A 13,993-nucleotide genomic window follows, 5' to 3' on the forward strand; every position below is an offset into this window, starting at 1 on the left:
TTGTTGTGACTGTGTCTGCCGTATGATTTACGGCGACTTGCTTTTTCCCTCTGGTCCTGGATTTCTCCGTCTGCAGAATGAAAACTTGTAACCAGATCACCTCTATGGTTCTCTCTGGCTCTGACAGTATGTGATTCCAAGCTTCTGAGCTTCGGAGGGAAAAAGTGAATTCCAAAGCTGTATTCCAGAAGCACCCTGTCTAACTGGGGCTCTACTTTTCTTTGCATTTGGAATCAGCCCAAAGAAAAGGTCATTTTTGCAGACATCTTGAAGTTGCGCTCCAATGTCCTCATTAAATAACAGGAACCCAGACTGGCAGGCCCAGGGGAATATTCAATCAAGGAGAAAAAGGCCAAGTCATTACCGGAACCCTATCATCAGAGCTGTAAACGCAAGCATTCATTCGTGGGCTTTAGCTGAAAGCATGTTCAATCATGCTCTCTCCCTCCTTATACAGGTTCCGTTTGTCAAATGCGTGTGACCATTCCGATAAGTCACCAGGGGTGGGAAGGGAGAAAGAGAAAGAAAGAAAATTGCAACCGTAAATAGACTCTGAACATAGAGAGATCAAAATAGACAGCCTCTGGCTTTAGTGGATGAGTCATCGTCGCAGCCCAGACCGCAAAAACAAGCGTGGCTTCTCTCCTTCGCGGCAGTCTTCCTGTCTGGAAAGGAAACACTGCGCTGATTGGAGATATTGGCCATTTTATAGACTTCAAAACAACTTAGGCAACTGAACATACAAGAAGGGGGACAGGTAAAATGATTTTTTCCAAGTGTTTCTCTGGAGAACCAGCTACCAACTCTGATTTGAAGATGCGTGGAAACTTTCATCTTGAGCCAACGCTGGTTTTCGTTTTGTTTTGTTTTAGTGTGGTGGTCTTCGCTTCTGGCGTAGTGTACATATTTGTTTTTCTTCAAATAATATAAGTTATTTTTCTGAGACTTGGTTTCTGGGCACTGAGCTGAGCACTGTGGGAGATGGAGAGATGAATTGACATGAGGACCAGCTAATGAGGAAGTGGACAGGTATACCCATCATGATATTATGAAAGGAGATAGGTGCTGAAACAGGAAAACCCAAGACCACAGGGGTGTGAAGGAATCAGCAGCAGTGGGCCCTGATGAATGGTCCACTAGATTGAGAGACTGGTATAAAGAAGGCCTACATGTATTCAGGATTTAACAGTGAGTCCAGGTTGAGCTTGCTGCATAGTGTACGGTAAGGGAGTAGAAGAAATAAGGCTTGAAGGACAGATTGAGACCAAATCCGGAAGGAGTCTGAATGCCAAGATGCAGTTTTGGGCCTTGTCCTCTATGCTGTGGAGAAGGGGAGGGGAAGAAGCAGAGACACTGTGGGAAAGTAGCAATACCAGCTGTAGGAAGAAAAGGATGGAGAACCAAGATCAAGGAAGATCAGTTAGGGACTCTTGCCACAGTTTAGGAAAGAAAGAAACTACAGCCCCTGTTGAGTAAAAAGAAATATATATTTGGTCTTTGTCCCTCGTTCTTGGCAAAGAGTTCTTAAAACCCTTGTAATTTCTTGAGGGATAGGTGTGATAAGAGCATTTTTTTTTTAAGAATTTTTAACGCAGAGATCATATAAATCTCTTGGAATTTCCTGAGTGATAGGATATCTTTTTTTTCCTAATGAGACAACTGGTGGCTGGGGGCCCCTAAGTAACTTCAGTATGGGGGCTTGTCACCAGAAAGATCAAAGTATGATTAGAGGGTTGGAACTTTCAGTCCCATCTCCCAACTCCTGGAGAGGGGCAGGGGTGGGGTGGCTGGAGCTTGAGTCGACCATCAATAGCCAATGAGTTAATCAACCATGGCAATGTCATAAACCCTCCACATAAGTCCCTAAACATGGGGTTCAGCAAGCTTCTGGGTTGATAAGCACTCGGAGGTACTAGGAAGGTAGCATGCTCCGAAGGCATGAAAGCTCCATGCTCCTTCCCCATACACTGTTCTATGCATCTCTTCCATTTGGCTGTTCCTGATTTATATCCTTTTTAATAAGTCTGTGATGGTAAAATGTTCTGAGTCCTGCGTGATGTTCTAGCGAAGTATTAAATCTGAGGAGAGGATTGTGGGAACCCCTTGAATTTATAGCCAGTTGGTCAGAAGTACAGGTGATAAGACTGGCTTCTGAACTGGGGGCAGTCTTGTGGGAATGAGTTCTCAGCCTGTGGGGCCTGCCCTAACTCTACATTGTTAGTACTAGAGAGTTGGGGAATTGGTTGGTGTGGGGAAACCCTCCTACACACATTTGGTGTCAGAAGTGTTGTGAGTGGGGCACGTGGGTGGCTCAGGTGGTTAAACGACTGCCTTCAGCTCAGGTCATGATCCCGGAGTCCTGGGATCGAGTCCCACATCGGGCTCCCGGCTCAGCGGGGAGCCTGCTTCTCCCTCTGACCCTCTCCCCTCTCATGCTGTTTCTCTCTCTCTCTTTCTCTCAAATAAATAAATAAATAAAATCTTAAAAAAAAAAAAGTGTTGTGAGTAAAACCAGTTCTTTGCTCCCCACCTAGAACATACCCTTAGATTAGAAAGGAGAGGATCTACAGGAAAGGGTGTAAAAAATATGTCTGAACTTCTAATCTGGTTAGTGAGGATATCACTATAAAAATGTTCACCATCATAGTGTGTGTGAAATCACTGAGGGGTCAGGGAGACAGCTGTGGCCAGCTCAGTTTGACACAAACAAAGGAAGATTGTCCATTTGATAGGAATATGGGGCAAATAGCTTTAGCTGGCCTACTGACACTGTAGGTTTTATTTGCTACTTGGAGTTCTGAATACTATATATTCAACCGCATTTCCTTTCCAGCTTATAATTTCTTTCCTGCCTTGGTACCAGCTCTTGAGCTTTAGAAGGCAGTGGTGCTTGGAGGAAAGAGAACTCGCCTTACTGCTGGCTCAGCTTTGCTGCCTCTCTGACCTTGGGTAAATCCCCTGATCCCTCAGGGCCTTGGTTTCCCATCTGCAAAATGGGAATGCATGATGTATTGAATTATTCAGTGCCTGGGACCCCTTGCAGCTCCAACAGTTTAGGATGCATATTTAGTAATGAAGTAGTCTTCATTACTAAAGTTATCTTTCACAAAACAAACCCGTATCATTGAACCCTCCTGATAACTTGAGATAAGCTGTGCAGGTATTATTATTTAAGTGTATTTCATAGATGTGTAGATAAAGGTATAGAGACACATAGAAGGTAGGTAATTTTTACAAGGACATACAGTGACTTAATGATGTGGTCAGGACTAGAGTCTTGGTCATCTGACTCCCAGCCCAGTGCTCTCTTGGCTCTCCCAGGCTGCACTGGTCCCTAGGAAGGGTCAGTGAAGTACATTGCCAGGAATGTGCTCAGTTTCCATGATTATTCTTGAATATCCTCTATTTCCAGTGTTTCTCCTCAGTGAGACCAGGCCAAAAGAAAGGGAACCATTTTACCAGGGTCATTGCAAAGTTTTACTTGTGAAAGACATATTTTTTTAAAGATTTTATTTATTTGTCAGAGAGAGCAAGCACAAGCAGGGGGAGTGGCAGGCAGAGGGAGAAGCAAGCTCCCTGCTGAGCAAGGAGCCCGATGCAGGACTCGAACACAGGACCCTGGGATCATGACCAGAGCAGAAGGCAGACGCTCAAATGACTGAGCCACCCAGGCATCCCTGTGAAAGACATTTCTTTAAAAACCACTTCTAGCATGCAACTCTTGATCTCGGGATTGTGAGTTCTAGCCTCATGGTTGGTGTAGAGATTACAAGGCACTTCCTTTTGCTGGGATCTGTGCAGATGGCAAACTTCTTTTTCAGTCATTACTCCCATGGCCAGCTGGAGGAGGTTACCTACTTGGATGTGGTCAGAAGGCAGAGGCTGGATCATCTAGTCTCCTCAGTGTGGGTCCCTCTGGCCATAAAATCATGCTAGCTCTGGGCCAATAAGACTTTGGAGTTCATCCAATCCAATGCCCTGTCCAGTGCTAGATATTTTCTATAATGGTTCTACTGGTTGTCCAGCATCCTCTTGAACTACTACATTACTTCTGGAACCTAGACCTGTATTGTCAGCTATCTGTGGACATCTTCATGTGATTGTTCATGGTCAGCTCACATTCAACATGACTGAAGCCAAACCTATGTTATTTTCCCCAAATACTTCTCTTTTCTTCTCCAGTCGCATTGCTGTCCATTCGGTCCAACAAGCTAAAACCTGGTTCTTTTAAGTTCACTCCTCTTCTGCATTTGATGAAGTCCTGATGGTGTTCCATTTGCAATCTTGCTTTCCTGCATCCCTCTTTGAACTCGCTTACGCTCTCCCCTTTTCAGGACCTCCACCATATTTCCCTGGACTATCCATGTAGCCTTCTCACTGATTTCTTGGAGCATTTGATAGGCAAATATACATTTTAAATTTCTAAATGGGAATAAAGGATGTGTTTCCCAAATTTATTAACCATGGACATTTTTTTCCAGGGTATGTCTGGCCAATGCTAGTCATTCTAGATGAATTATAGTCCCTCATCATTGTCACATGTGTCCACCCCTACTTGTCACTGCACTTGTTATTTCCATTGCTTAGAATGCCCTTCTTCCTGACTCTTGCCATCTGGGGGAATCCTATGCAAGTTTCATGGTCCAATTCAAATGTCTTCTACTCTCTGAAGCCTTCTTTGATCCCATGTCCCAGGATAACCCCTGAGTTCTCAGAGGACTCTATATTGAGTCTATTATGATATTTATTTATTTATTTATTTATTTATTTATTTATTTATTTATTCTGTGTCTACTATAATATTTAAATCATATTCTAGTTGTGTGTGTTTATGTCTGTCTCCCAACACATGGTAAGCTTCTTAAAAGCTCGGAAGTATATTTTATTCATCTTTCTGTCGTAAGACTAGAATGATGAATTTTGTTCTCTTTTACTTCCTTCAATATTGATTGAGCAACTTATGGTTGATGCTTCATGAACTTGATGCAATAAACAAGCTTACGATTCTAGTACAGTGGTCTCTAACTTCTTTGCCTCCCCCATTACTACCTGGATCTAGATGGGAACCGGTGGGGGTTATGCCGGGGACATGGGGACATTGGTTTAGAAAGTGAGATGGGGCAAGTATGTTGGCAGTTACAGTATAAGATCCTTATGGGACAAGTTATCTGAGAGAGGAGAGCAGATATTAGGGATGATTCCTGAAGCTTCATCATCAGTATCCTACCTTTACTGAGCACCTGCTCTGTGCAAGGCATTGTGCTAGGAGCTTAAGGACACCTGATCCCACCAAGAACTAATAGTTAGTAGTTTGATTGCTAAAGACACCTGGTTCCCATGAACAAAACCCAACTCTGCTAGCTGGGCTACAAAGAGAAACTTAAGGATGTGAGGGTAGAATCCAAGGGCAAGGAAATAGCTAGGTCGGAACTGAGCTGGAACTAGGGGATGAAGAGCCATAGGGAGTCCAGGAAGTAGTTGTACTTTTGTTCTTTTTCTGTGTCTGTTTTTTGTTTTTTTTTAAAGATTTTATTTATTTATCTGACAGAGAGACAGTGAGAGAGGAAACACAAGCAGGAGGAATGGGAGAGAGAGAAGCAGGCTTCCCGCTGAGCAGGGAGCCCGATGCGGGGCTCGATCCCATGACCCTGGGATCATGACCTGAGCTGAAGGCAGATGCTTAAAGACTGAGCCACCCAGGCGCCCCTCTGTGTCTGTTTTCTTCTTCTTTCTTGCTATATGCCAATATTCTTAGTGTCTCTAACTATTTATGATTCAGAAAGCTGTGTTAGGAATGTGGCTAGAGCTGAATATCACATCCAGATGAGTTACCTTAGACACATAATTTTCCTAAGTCTCCCATCTATGAGATGAGAGATTTGACAGGCTCAAATGTCAGCTGTGAGGGCCTATTTTGACAAGTTCTGCCTTAAGTCATTTTTCAGATTTGGTCTGATTATAAATAAATATGAAAATATTAGAAAATAGTGACTCTGGGAAAATTCTTATCCAATTCTAGATTCCAGTGTTCTTGGCCAGCCAATAAAACCTGTTTTGTTAGAACAAGTGAGCATGATTCCTCTCTTACTTGTAACTCTTTTCTACCTAGGAACATTCTGGTTCTCTCTAACACACACTGCCTTCTCCTTTCTTCATCTCCGCTAAGACAGAAATTGCCTCTCTGCCCTGCCTCCCATTTGAATTGCAACCCTGGGCCACATCAACGAAGTTATGCATATTTGAAATATATTTGTCAAAGTATCTTCTGATATTTTAAAATAGCCTAGTAACTCTTCAGTTTGGGGACAGTCCATGCATTTCCCATCTGTGCAATAGTAATGCTTCTCTGTGTACAGTGTCACAGGATTTGCCAAGTGTTTTTATGTCTATTAGCTTATTTGGTCTTCATGACAATCCTTCAGTCACTCAACAATCTTTATTGAATATCTACCACATACCATGTGCTGGGACAGGCATAGGGCTACAGTTGAACAAAATGCACATAATCCCTGCTCTGATGGAGCTGATAGTTTAGAGGGACAGAGTTCATATCCCTCCCCCACTCTTTTTTAGAGACAAAGAGACTACAGTGAAATGGTTTGTCCCAGAAAGGTAGTAGAGCTAGGGCCCAGCTGGGCTTTCCATTCCCTATCTGGGACTCTAATCTTGCCACCATTCTACCATGCTGAATATCCCTGAGCACTCTCCAGGAGTTAACTAAAAAAAAAAAAAAAAAAAAAAAAAAAGTTGATGCCAGTGAGGATGTAAGAGTGGCAGATAGAGAAGCCTGAAGTATCAAATTATAAGAAAGTAAGAAAATCAACCAACTTCTGAAAACCCCAAAGTACGGGGAAGGAACAGATCCCAAACCAAAACAATGAACAGAATGACAGTAATAGCCACTGGAAAACAAAAATTAAAGTGGTTTGTTCCCTCAGAGATGAAACCCCATAGGGTGTCCTTAAGTTACAGGGAAAGTGTTTGATGTGAGTATCCAGGTCCCGCTGTGAGCAGAGCTCCAATTTGTATCTTCCATGCAGCCCTGATTGACTGGCAGAGCTGGACTCAGAAGGGAATGGGCCACAGCTTGGCTGCTTGACTTTTGAAGGATGATCACAAGGAATCCCAGTGGGGTGGCAAAGAAGAGTGGGGTGAGCAGGGAGGAGGAGGAGGAGGCCTCCATAAATGGGCCCTCCCCTATGCCCACAACACGTTATGCCTGCTTTCCTCAGGCCAGCGCCCTCCCGCTCTTCCCATGTCTGTAAGGGTCAGTGCAGGCCTTGGTTGGTAGATGCCAAGGAAGGAGGATGTGACCTTGCTTTTCCTGAGCTGTAATAAGACATCTAAATTTAAAGAGGCATTTCTGTTTGCCCCTGTGCTCCTCCATCTTTAAGCTGGAATATACAGTCTAAGGGCACCTAATCCCACGGACACTGAATGAAAACAGCCAAAAGATGAGAGGGTGGTTTCTCAGATGTTAATTAAGGGTTTGAAGAAGACAGGGTCCCTGCCTCAAGAGGAGGGAGACCTATGTAAACCATAATTCCACTATAATCAAATAAGGGGTATGTATGTATTTGTGAAAGCCCAAAGGAGAGTGATTAACTTCATCTGGGTGGTGCTTCAGAGCTGGACGCTGGAGTGAGAGTTTGCTTGGTAGCCAAGTATAGTTGGGGTTGAGGGATAGGGGGAGAAAATTGTCAGGTAAGAAAAGGCTTGGAGGTGTGAAAGTGTTCTGGGAGTTTGATGCGATGCTGACTGTGTTTCTGGTAACAATGTCCTTTATGTAGTGAGGTAAGATAGATGATTGTCTGAGTTTTAAGGTAGGCTGGTTACTTTAACAACCGGCCAATTAACCACAGAGGTTTAAGAAGGTAGACTTAATTTCTTATTCACTTCCTAGCCCAGTGCAGGTTGGCAGGGGGTTCTGCTCCAGACAGTCATTCAGGGCCCAGATTTCTTCCGTGTGTGGCTCTGTCCTCTCATAGTCCCTGTCTTTACCCTCAGCTGGTGGATGGAGAAAGAGAATGATGGGTCATGTATGCACAGATAACTTAAAGGTAAGGTTGGGAAGTTGTCAACCTCACTGCTGTTCATATTTCTTTGGCCAGAACCTAGCTAGATGGACACACTTAACTGCAAGGGGCTCTGGGAATTAGACGCTAAGGGAAGAACATGTATTGTCAAGCAGAACAGTCTCTACCACAGCTTGGAGTCTGGAGAACAGGAGAATGGAAAGAATAAGGGCATTGTGCCTACCAGATTGGACTTGCTGAAAGCCTCCAGCTTCCCTAGGGGGAAAGCATGTGATAAAGGAGTCAGGGTGGGCTGTTGGTGAGAAGTGCCCTGTGACCAGACACTTCAGCAGAAAGAAGACGAATGATTCTAACTCAAGGGTGCTTGTATCTAGATGAAAGAATTCTTCTCCAACCATGAGAAAATGGAAGAGAAATCATTTCAGCTCAGCTCTTAAAATGGGAACAAAAAGAAACCCAGCCAAGAAGGCAACTTACAGCCTCAACATTTATAGAGAACTACGTGTTCACTGGCTTCAGCTGATCTTCCCGCTAATCTTGGGAGAAGGACCTGGTTGAGAATTTTCATTCCCATTTTAGAAGTGGAGAAACCTATGCCCAGAGAGGTTAAATGACTTACCTAGGGTTGCACAGTAAGGAGGAGACAGACCAGCAAATCAAACCCATGTGGTGTTCTTTCCACAATTCCACAGATCCTCCTCTCCATGGGGCAGATGCTGACCACACTCTGGGGAGGTGACCCAGATCTAGTCCTAGACATGGGGCCGGGATCCTGGGGAAATTCTCCTCTCAGCCACCCTTCTGTCTGGGTGACTTTTGCAATCAGTGAACCAGCTCCTCATTCAGAGAGCATGTGCATGCTAGCTGTCAAGCAGCGCATGCAGCCTCTGACAGCCCCAATATCACTGTTTGTATTATCAGACAATTACCAGCCGAGCTCGTATTCATAATTTGACTAACAACTCGCGACAATGATTATTTTTCCTTTCCTGGCAAAACAAATATAGCAGCATTTTCTTTTCAGCATCAGCGCTGATGCTCCTTGGCATTCTATCAGCTGAAGGATTTTTTTTCAAAAAAAAAAAAAAATGTTAGTTGTACTCCCCCACATCTCGCTAACTTTACAGTCCCCCATGGCATCTGTGTGCAGTGAACTGAGCTGTTGAGACTAAATGTAATTTGCAATCAAGCTTCTGTTAACATGGAAATGTACCGGCTGGTCTGCTGCAATATGGGTTCTCATTCTGTCTAGCATATGGTTGCATTAAATCCAGTCTCCAGAATGTCTCTTGTTACCACATTGTCAATCCGTGCAGAGCAGAGAACCCTAAAAAACCACTAAAGGAACATATTTTTGGAATTGGCTCTTCTATTGGATCTTGACAAGAGCTGTCCAAAGACATACTTGGTTACTTGAAATGAACTAGCCCTGTCAGATCTATGCACACATATACACAGAGACACACAGTAAACTTGAAACCCAGTTAGATGCTATGTATCTGCAAGCATAGGAGTTACACTGGAGGACAAAGGGAAAGGAGAAGGCAAAGGACTCAGCTCCATTAGTTACATTTGAGATGGTTTATTGATTGTTTTCTTGATACTTCAATATTCAGAGAGTCCCAGGATATTAGATTTGCATGGGACTTAAGCAGTCCTTGCAGCTAAAACCACAGGCCCTGGAGTTGGACGAAGCATGGCTTGAATCCTGATGCCATCCTTAGCTTGGTGACCTTGGACACCGTCTTTGGCTTTGTGTGTCTCAGTCTATGCCTTGGGGAAACAGAGGGTAATAAAAGTACCCTCACGATTTAGGATGTTGTGGGGGATTAAATGCTTAGGCACAGTACCTGACTCAATCAGTTGTGGTCATCAGTATTCATTACTTCTTCCTCACTCTCTCCAATCCCAAATCAGATGCTTACACGTCCCTCACAGCTCAAGCCACCATTGTTCTCTTGTTCGGGTGTCACACTGGGCGGGTATCTGGGAAGCCTGTCCCTTCCATGGCAATCCGTTCTCTCCTGTGCAACTCTGTTAAGTAGTTTTTCCTCACATTAAAAATAAATCTCACCCCCACCCCGAGTCTTTCTTCTGAGGCATACACATAAAGTCTAATTGGGTGGTGGCCCTCAGGTATTTGGAGAGGCCATCATGTACCCTGAAGGCACGTCATATTCTCCCATTCAGCTCCTCTTGTTCCTCTAGCTTCCTTGTCCGATGCAGCATGGACTCCCCTTGTTAGCCTGGGCCCCTTCTTGGGCTTGCTTGGGTAGGTCCATGCCACAGCGAGCACAGTGTTTGCAGATGGCATGTTACCAGCTGGGTCCTACCTGGCAATGAGTGACGATTTACCAGATTACATTGAGCTTTACCGAATATACCTCTCCTTGGAAAATTCACCAATAGAAGTTTTCAGTAAACATGCAATCCTTTAAACTCAGTGTTGGGAGGAACTTCGTGCCTACAGGTCTCTGCATCATTTTGTGGAGAAAAAAATATTTTTTTCTAGGAAGTTAATGCCCTTGTTGGCATCTATTCTGCAAATCTGAAGTGTTTGGGTTTTATTGGGTGTGTTCCAAGTAGGAAATTCATGCACAGAAGGTGTATGAGACACCAGAGTGCTAGGACATAAAATTCTTCCAACATTTGAAGAGTGCTTTGGAGGGTCAGGAGAAAATGGGAAAAGAAGTTCTAGTCATTCTCTTAGAAACCATTTGCGTGCTAGACACAGTGCTACGTACCTGGGATATAGGGATAAACATTCCTTTCCTGCCATAAGAAGCTGGCAGACAAATGGAAGCCAATTAAGATACAGGGTGATAAGATCTAGAATACTGCCAAATACAGGACGGTCTGGTGCTGCCTCACCCAGACTTGAGTAGCTCAAAAATCCAGAGATGGGGATAAAAATGCAGATAAATAATTATGTTACTAGGGACTAAGTGTTATGTTTAAAGACTATACAAGGTGCTCTGAGCACTTCGAGGAATTTGTTCAACAAATGTTGAGCACCAATGTCTGCTGGAATCTATGATGATGAACAAAACAGATAGCTCTTGAAATTTATCAAAGTTACAGTCTTGAGCATTCGTGTGCATGTGTACTCAGACAAATATTATTTATTACTCACTTAAAAGCTGTGATAAGTGTTACAAAGGAAGAGAAGAGGATTTTTGTAGAAAATAAGATGGAGCCCTGATTTAAATGTTGGTGAGGTGTTAAGGAATGCTTCTCCAAGTTGTATTTAAGTGGAGACCTGAGAAATGAGTAGGGATAAAATGACAGACGGAAGTGCCAAGTTCTATAACAGGAATGAGCTTAGAGTTTGAGAATTGGGAGAAATGGAGTTATAGGAAGGGCTTCAGAGCCCACGTGGCTCTGGGCAGTTGGCTACATCCAGAGGAAAAGACAGGGCATCTCAGGCAGAAAGGGCAACTCACACAGAGGAATAGGTGCCCAAGAAGACACACCAGGGCTGAGAGAAGCTCCCTTCATGCTCCTCGTGTGTGTGCGAGAAGTTTAGGATGGGGCCAGAAATGGAGAGAGAGGCTGGCCATGTCATAAATGGCTTCAACCACTATGTCAAAGGATTGATTACAACTGGAGACACCTTGGAAACACTGAGAATATTTTAAATTGTCTTTTATTTTTATTTTGTGTATCTATCTCCTCAGTTTGTTTCAAAGCTTTACATGGGGGCATGCCTTTTGTATCTCTGTATCCCACCCCCACCTCCATGCTTAATTATCGTTGGCCAAATTAAATTTCATCTCCTCTTGGCCACTTTGTTCCCAGCTCTGATTTGTGATCTGTGGTGGCTTCCACTTGGAGATTCTCTGTACCTCATAGTGACATGGTGCTAAGGTACCTTGAGCAGATCCCTGTAGGATCTAACTTCAACCCCCCATGGTGCTTATGACCTGCTCTAGCATTCTGTTGGGAAGGTTTCACTCAAAGATGTGAGGAATGAATCACACTGTGACACAGGTATTTTCAGCTGCCAGCTGGCCATCCCTTATTGAGATCATAGAATCTGAGGCTTGTTAGACTGTTTAGCCCAACACTCGGGCTCAGCAGAGAAACTCATTAGCTCCATTTAATTAGGAAAACCAAACACTTCCAAACCTACTTTGCTGTCAGTCCACTTCCTGCCATCTCATTGATGTATTTCTTTAAAAAAAATTACACCTTTAATGTGGTGATGATTTTCTTAATCAGCATCAGAACTCCATAGATTCAAGCTATTTAGCTAGAGAACAAGTAGAACAATTATACAAGTAGTTGTCACACCTCTTTGAACCAATATCTTTCGGTATCACTAAATATGAGATTTGGGGACTCAATTTTCTATGAACAGGATACACAAAGGCAGTTGTTCAGCTGTAGTCCTATAATATTGCAATTAAGACCATCTATTTTTAATAGCATCCTAGAGTCTTCAAAAGCTTTTAGATCAATCTGTTGATTCTCATAAAATGCTGAAAGAAAGTGAGGCAGGAGGTATCATCTGCGTTTGACAGATGAGAAGACTGGGGCTCAGAGCAGTTCAAAGTTTTCTCCGGATGACAGCTCTGGGATGTGCGCCTTTCTGCCTCCCCTTAGGCTGGTGCAGGGGTTGGCAATGAAGACCCAGATTTCAGGCCCAACTATCTAGAGATACTGTTCTATCGGTACCAGAAATGGGGATAATTGGTTCCCTGCAAAAGATTATACTTTCAGTTAGGATGTGCTGAGGGTTCGCTGACTAGAGGGAACTGAGCACTGGAAGAAAATTTGTATAGCTGCATCTCTCAGCTGCTTTGAAACTGCATAAGCACTGTCTTCTCTACCTGGGGAGGTCAGTGTTTTTTCTGAGGTCAGAAACATTTCAAGTTTGCCCGAGAGTCCACGTGTAGGAAGTGGATTCTTAGTCCATCCTAAATCTGTTCTGGTGATCCACTGCTCTTCTATCCAGGCCTTCCATTCAAGGTGACTCCAAAGCAGATGTAGGTGTAGGTGATTCTGATTTGATAAGTTGCTTTTATATTCTTGACCTCATCTGATGCTCATGGCACTCCTGTGAGAGTGGCTTCTTGTGTCTATCACATCAGTTAGGAAATGGGGTTCTGGAAGGTGTGAGATTTATTCTGTGGCAAACAGCTCATAGTGGGACATTAGGTTCTCAACCTTGGACCTGTGTCCATCATCATGGCTCATTCCACTGCTTCTGCACAGCTCTTGGTCCTTCCCTTGTCTTTTCTCTCCTCTTGCCTCTCTCTGTGGCTTTCCTATGCTCCTCTAGGAATCTTCAGGAACTCTTCCCATAGTCCTCTGACCAGATCTGCTTTCTATAAAGGTCCTTCTGTCAGTCATTGTTTTAGGATGAATTTAAAACTTTGAGTTCCCTAAAGGTGTACATATTTTCATTACCATCTTCTCCTCATTTGCTGTAACAAATTCTTGAGCACTTACCATGTTCCTGGCACTGGGAATACAATGATGATAATCGCACACCATCCACATCCTCTGGATTTAATGTGCTCGTGGAAGAAAGCACTTTCCTGGAAGCTGACTTCAGAGATTCACATGCCTCATAGACAACCATTTGTTCTTATGGTTTTGAAAAGTTTTTAATCTTTAATTTGGGGTTTATGAATATTTAGTCGACCACTCTGCCAGGTGACATAGAGGCGCTGAAGAAGAAAAGGGATCTGGAATGCTGATGTGACATCACACTCCGAAACAAAGAAGTGGGAGGTTCTGCTGTCAACCTGAGCATTGAAATGTTAACTGGGGGTGTGAGTGGGGTTGCTTTTCCATGGAACCAGATAATATTGGTAAATTCATAACGTTTTTCCCTTTTAATTAAGGGGCTTCCTTTGTATCTTATCACAGGAATAAACACCGAAGCCAGGAAACTGTATGAGTTTTATCTAGGTTCCTGCTGAAATTTTGGAACAGATCATTACACAGTT

The 13,993-nt window shown here is 43.5% G+C and overlaps 1 protein-coding gene across 3 annotated transcripts in view; it reads left to right on the forward strand.

Annotated features, from left to right (window-relative positions):
* Nucleotides 1–13,993, forward strand: part of TPRG1 (tumor protein p63 regulated 1) — a 214,820-nt gene that overhangs the window by 35,030 nt on the left and 165,797 nt on the right. The window lies entirely within an intron of this gene.

Source organism: Mirounga leonina, unplaced genomic scaffold, assembly GCF_011800145.1.
Source record: "Mirounga leonina isolate KUSES-001 unplaced genomic scaffold, KU_Mleo_1.0 Mir_115, whole genome shotgun sequence".
NCBI classification, from domain to species: Eukaryota; Metazoa; Chordata; class Mammalia; order Carnivora; family Phocidae; genus Mirounga; species Mirounga leonina.